Here is a 6,376-nt window from a genome sequence, read left to right as displayed (position 1 = left end):
ATCGCCGCCGCCACGAGGCGGAACTTGAGCAGAACCAATCTAGAGCTTTGGCAGGGTTGTCCTGTCGGGGAAACTTCCCTCCCGGAGGGGGAAATCGTCGCCATCGTCATCACCAACACTCCTCTCATCGGAGGGGAATCATCACCATCAACATCTTCATAAGCACCATCTCATCTCCAAACCCTAGTTCATCTCTTGTGACCAATTTCCGTCTCACGACTCCGACTGGTACTTGTAAGGTTGCTAGTAGTGTTAATTACTCTTTGTAGTTGATGCTAGTTGGATTACTCGGTGGAAGATTATATGCTCAGATCCTTGATGTTATTAATTACCTCTCTAGTCATGAATATGATTATGCTTTGTGAGTAGTCACTTTTGTTCCTCAAGACATGGGATAAGTCATGCTATAAGTAGTCATGTGAATTTGGTATTCGTTCGATATTTTGATGCGTTGTATGTTGTTTTTCCTCTAGTGGTGTTATGTGAACGTAGACTACATAAGACTTCACCATTATTTGGGACTAGAGGAAGGCATTGGGAAGTAGTAAGTAGATGATGGGTTGCTAGAGTGACAGAAGCTTAAACCCTAGTTTATGTGTTGCTTCGTAAGGGGCTGATTTGGATCCACTAGTTTAATGCTATGGTTAGACTTTGTCTTAATTCTTCTTTCGTAGTTGCGGATGCTTGAGAGAGGGGTTAATCATAAGTGATATGTTTGTCCAAGTAAGGGCGGCACCCAAGCACCGGTCCACCCACATATCAAAGTATCAAAGTAGTGAACGTGAATCATATGAACATGATGAAAACTAGCTTCACACAAATTCCCATGTGTCCTCGGGAGCGCTTTACCTCCTATAAGAGTTTGTCCAGGCTTGTCCCTTGCTACAAAAGGGATTGGGACATCTTGCTGCACCTTTGTTACTATTGTTACTTTCTACTTGCTACGAATCATCTTAGCACACAACTATCTGTTACCGATAATTTCAGTGCTTGCAGAGAATACCTTGCTAAAAACCACTTGTCAGATCCTTGTGCTCCTCGTTGGGTTCGACACTCTTACTTATCGAAAGGACTATGATAGACCCCCTACACTTGCGGGTCATCAAGACTCTTTTCTAGCGCCGTTGCCGGGGAGTGAAGCGCCTTTGGTAAGTGGAATTTGGTAAGGAAACATTTATATAGTGTGCTGAAATTTATTGTCACTTGTCACTATGGAAACTAATCCTTTGAGGACCTTGTTTGGGGTAGCTTCACCTCGAACGGAAGCACAAGGAGTTTCTCCTCAACCTGCTGCACCTACTGAAAATATTTGCTATGAATTTCCATCGGGTATGCTTGAGAAACTTCTGGCTAATCCTTTTACACAAGATGGAACATCACATCCAGACTTGCATCTAATATATGTAGATGAAGTTTGTGGTTTATTTAAGCTTGCAGGTTTGCCCGAGGATGAGGTCAAGAATAAGGTATTTCCCTTATCTTTGAGGGATAAAGCATTGACATGGTATAGGCTATGTGATGATATTGGATCATGGAACTACAACCGGTTAAAATTGGAATTTCATCAAAAGTTTTATCCTATGCATCTAGTACATCGTGATCGGAATTATATTTATAATTTTTGGCCTCGTGACAGAGAAAGCATCGCTCAAGCTTGCGGGAGGCTTAAATCAGTGTTATATTCATGCCCCAACCTTGAGCTCTCGAGAGAAATTATCATTCAGAACTTCTATGCTCGGCTTTCTCATGATGATCGCACCATGCTTGACACTTCTAGTACCGGTTCTTTTATGAAGAGAGATATTGACTTCAAATGGAATTTATTGGAAAGAATTAAATGCAACTTTGAAGATTGGGAGTTTGATGAAGGTAAGGAGTCAGGTATGCATTTCAAGTTTGATTGTGTTAAATCCTTTGTCGAAACAAATACTTTTTGTGAATCATTTGCTGCTCATATTGATATCCCCAAAGAGAAGTGGTTTAAATATCATCCTCCCTTAGAAGTCAATGTAGTTAAACCCAGTCCAGATGAAGAGAAAGTCATCGCTTATAATGATCCTATTGTTCCTAGTGCTTATGTTGAGAAACCACCTTTCCCTATTAGGATAAAGAATCGTTCTAAAGCTTCAACCGTGATACGTAGGGGCTACATTAGAACACCTACACCCCCTGAGCAAATTAGAGTTGAACCTAGCATTGCTATTATCAAAGACCTCATGTCCGATAATGTTGATGGTCATGATATTCACTTATGTGAAGATGCTGCTAGAATTGCTAAACCTCATGCCAGAGACAAACATAGGCCTATTGTTGGCACGCCTATCGTTTCTGTTAAGATAGGAGATCATTGTTATCATGGTTTATGTGATGTGGGTGCTAGTGTTAGTGCAATACCTTAATCCTTATATGATGAAATTAAAGACGAGATTGCACCTATCGAGATAGAACCCATTGATGTCACTATTCAGCTTGCCAATAGAGATACTATCTACCCTTTGGGAATTGTTAGGGATGTTGAAGTCTTGTGTGGTAAAACAAAGTATCATGTTGATTTTCTCGTTCTTGCTACCACACAAGATAGCTTTTGTCCCATCATATTTGGCAGACGTTTTCTCAATATTGTCAATGCTCATATTAATTGTGAGAAGCAAACTGTCACTCTTGGCTTTCAAGGAGTGTCACATGAGTTCAATTTCTCCAAGTTTGGTAGACAACCTCATGAAAAAGAGTTGTCTAGTAAGGATGAAATTATTGCTCTAGCTTCTATTGTTGTGCCTCCTACTGATCCTTTAGAGCAATACTTGCTTGAGCATGGAAATGATATGCATATGGATGAAAGGAATGAGATCGATAGAGTTATCTTTGAACAACATCCTATCCTTAAGAATAATTTGCATGTTGAACTGCTTGGAGATCCACCCCCACCAAAGGTTGATCCTGTGTTCGAGCTTAAACAGTTGCCTGATACTCTTAAGTATGCTTATCTTGATGAAAAAGAGATATATCTTGTTATTATTAGTGCTAGCCTCTCAGAACATGAAGAAAAGGTGTTACTAAAAACTCTAAGGAAGCACCGTGCTGCTATTGGATATACTCTTGATGATCTTAAGGGCATTAGTCCCACTCTATGCCAGCACAAGATTAAAACCGATCCTGATTCCAAGCCAGTTGCTAATCATCAACGGAGATTAAATCCTAAGATGAAAGAGGTAGTAAGAAAAGAAATACTAAAGCTCCTGGAAGCAGGTATTATCTATCCTGTTGCTCATAGTGATTGGGTGAGTCCGGTGCATTGCGTCCCTAAGAAGGGAGGTATTACCGTTGTCCCTAATGATAAGGATGAATTGATCCCACAGAGGATTATTACTGGCTATAGGATGGTGATCGATTTTAGGAAATTGAATAAAGCCACTAGGAAAGATCATTACCCTTTGGCTTTTATCGACCAAATGATAGAAATACTATCTAAACACACACACTTCTGCTTTCTAGATGGTTATTCTGGTTTCTCCCAAATACCTGTTGCACAATCTGATCAGGAGAAAACCACTTTCACCTGCCCTTTCGGTACCTTTGCTTACAGACGTATGCCTTTTGGCTTATGTAATGCACCTGCTACCTTTCAAAGATGTATGATGGCTATATTCTCTGACTTTTGTGAAAAGATTGTTGAGGTTTTCATGGATGACTTCTCCGTTTACAGGTCTTCTTTTGACGATTGCCTCAGCAACCTTGATCGAGTTTTGCAGAGATGTAAAGACACCAACCTTGTCTTGAATTGGGAGAAGTGCCACTTTATGGTTAATGAAGGCATCGCCTTAGGGCATAAAATTGGTGAAAGAGGTATTGAAGTCGATAAGGCTAAGGTTGATGCGATCGATAAAATGCCATGCCCTACAGACATTAAAGCTATAAGAAGTTTCCTTGGTCATGTTGGTTTCCATAGAAGGTTCATTAAGGACTTCTCTAAGATTTCTAGGCCTCTTACCAATCTCTTACAAAAGGATATTCCTTTTGTTTTTGACGATGATTGCAAGGAAGCCTTCGAAATACTTAAGAAGGCCTTCATAACTGCACCTATTGTTCAACCACCTAATTGGAACTTACCTTTTGAAATTATGTGCGATGCTAGTGGTTATGTTGTGGGTGTTGTCCTAGGACAAAGAGTTGATAAGAAGTTGAATGTTATTCACTATGCTAGCAAAACTCTAGACAGTGCCCAAAGGAACTATGCTACCACGGAAAATGAATTTTTAGCAGTCGTGTTTGCATGTGAAAAGTTCAGATCTTACATTGTTGATTCCAAGGTTACTATTCACACTGATCATGCTGCTATTAAGTACCTCATGGAAAAGAAAGATGCTAAACCTAGACTTATCAGATGGGTTCTCTTGCTACAAGAATTTGATTTGCATGTTGTCGATAGGAAGGGTGCTGAGAACCCAGTAGCAGATAACTTGTCTAGGTTGGAGAATGTTCTTGATGACCCACAACCTATTGATGACAACTTTCCTGATGAGCAATTGAATGTCATCAATACTTCACGCGGTGCACCGTCGTATGCTGATTATGCAAATTATATCGTTGCCAAATATATACCACCTAGTTTCACATACCAGCAAAAGAAGAAATTCTTCTTTGATTTGAGACATTACTTTTGGGATGATCCTCACCTTTATAAGGAAGGAGTAGATGGTGTTATGTCACGCCCAAGATGCGACCCTCTCCTCAATTTGGCACGAGGGCCTCGTCAGGGATAGAAGCGCATCTCGTCGTGTCGCAAGAATGGATATCATTACAAGTACATGTACTGAAAAGAAGAGATATAGAGAATTGGCTTACACTCGCCACAAGCTACATCAAAGTCACATCAGTACATTACATAAACATCAAGAGTAAGAGCAGGGTCCGACTACGGACGAAAACAAACGAGAAAAATAAGAACGACGTCCATCCTTGCTATCCCAGGCTGCCGGCCTGGAATCCATCCTAGATCGATGAAGAAGAAGAAGAAGAAGAAGCAACTCCAAATGAACAATCAACGCGCTCGCGTCAAGTAACCTTTACCTGTACCTGCAACTGGTGTTGTAGTAATCTGTGAGCCACAGGGGACTCAGCAATCTCATTTCCAAAGGTATCAAGACTAGCAAAGCTTAATGGGTGAGGCATGGTTAAGTGGTGAGGTTGCAGCAGCAGCTAAGCATATATTTGGTGGCTAACTTACGAATACAAGAAATAAGAGGGGGATGATCTACGCATAACGGACGTGAACTACATATGATTAAACGAATGATCCTGAACACCTACCTACGTCAGACATAACCCCACCGTGTCCTCGATCGGAGAAGGAACTCACGAAAGAGACAGTCACGGTTACGCACACAGTTGGCAAGTTTTAATTACGTTAACTTCAAGTTATCTAGAACCAGTGTTAAACAAAGTTTCCACGTTGCCACATAACCGCGGGCACGGCTTTCCGAAAGATTTAACCCTGCAGGGGTGCTCCAACTAGTCCATCACAAATTACCACAAGCCGCATAGAAATCCTCAATCACGAAGCTCGCGATCTCGTCGGATTCCCTAGTGGAAAACCTCAACTCTGAGATTACCCAAAGCATCACCGGAATCCCGATGCACAAGATATCTCGTCAAAGGTAAAACTAATCCAGCAAGGCCGCCCGACGTGTCGACATACCCGATAGGACACGACGGATGGAACTAGCTACGAGTGCCAAACCTCGAGTTTCCTCGCGGTGGCCCCGCAGGCAGACTGTTTGGGACCAACACCATCAGCACTGGCCCCTCCTGTTTATGTAAAATTACTCCTCGGGTAGCGCTAACTCCCTATGCATTTCAGTATTATCAAATTATTATGTTGGGCAAATGTAAAACCAATGTTGGGCCTTGCCAGACCAGCTTTAATCTAAAACGAATTATCCAGGGGGTCCCCATAACAACCCCGATCGTGTTAGGAGCACTCGTTTATGGAACATAACACCGGTAGCCGAAAACTAAGGGGGCAAAGGTGGAACAAAACACCAGGCTAGAAAGGCCGAGCCTTCCACCTTTTACCAAGTATATAGGTGCATTAAATTAAATAGCATTAATATGGTGATATGACAAGGAACCCATGTTGTCACATGGAAACAACTACACCTGCAACTAGCAACGCTATCAACAGGGTTAAGCAAGCAGTAACATAGCCAATCAGTGGTTTGCTAGGTCGAACAAGTTGAGGGTAATCATGGCATTGTTGAGAGGCTGATATTTAACATGTGGTAGGCAACGAGACATAAACGGTAGAAGCAAAAGAACTAGCATGGCAATGATAGTAATGGTATCTGGGGAAATGGTCATCTTGCCTGAGATCCCGCTT

The sequence above is a fragment of the Hordeum vulgare genome, chromosome 6H (genome assembly GCF_904849725.1).
Source record: "Hordeum vulgare subsp. vulgare chromosome 6H, MorexV3_pseudomolecules_assembly, whole genome shotgun sequence".
Lineage (NCBI taxonomy): Eukaryota > Viridiplantae > Streptophyta > Magnoliopsida > Poales > Poaceae > Hordeum > Hordeum vulgare.
The sequence above is the reverse complement of the archived record's forward strand: the minus strand, read 5'-3'. Positions refer to the sequence as shown.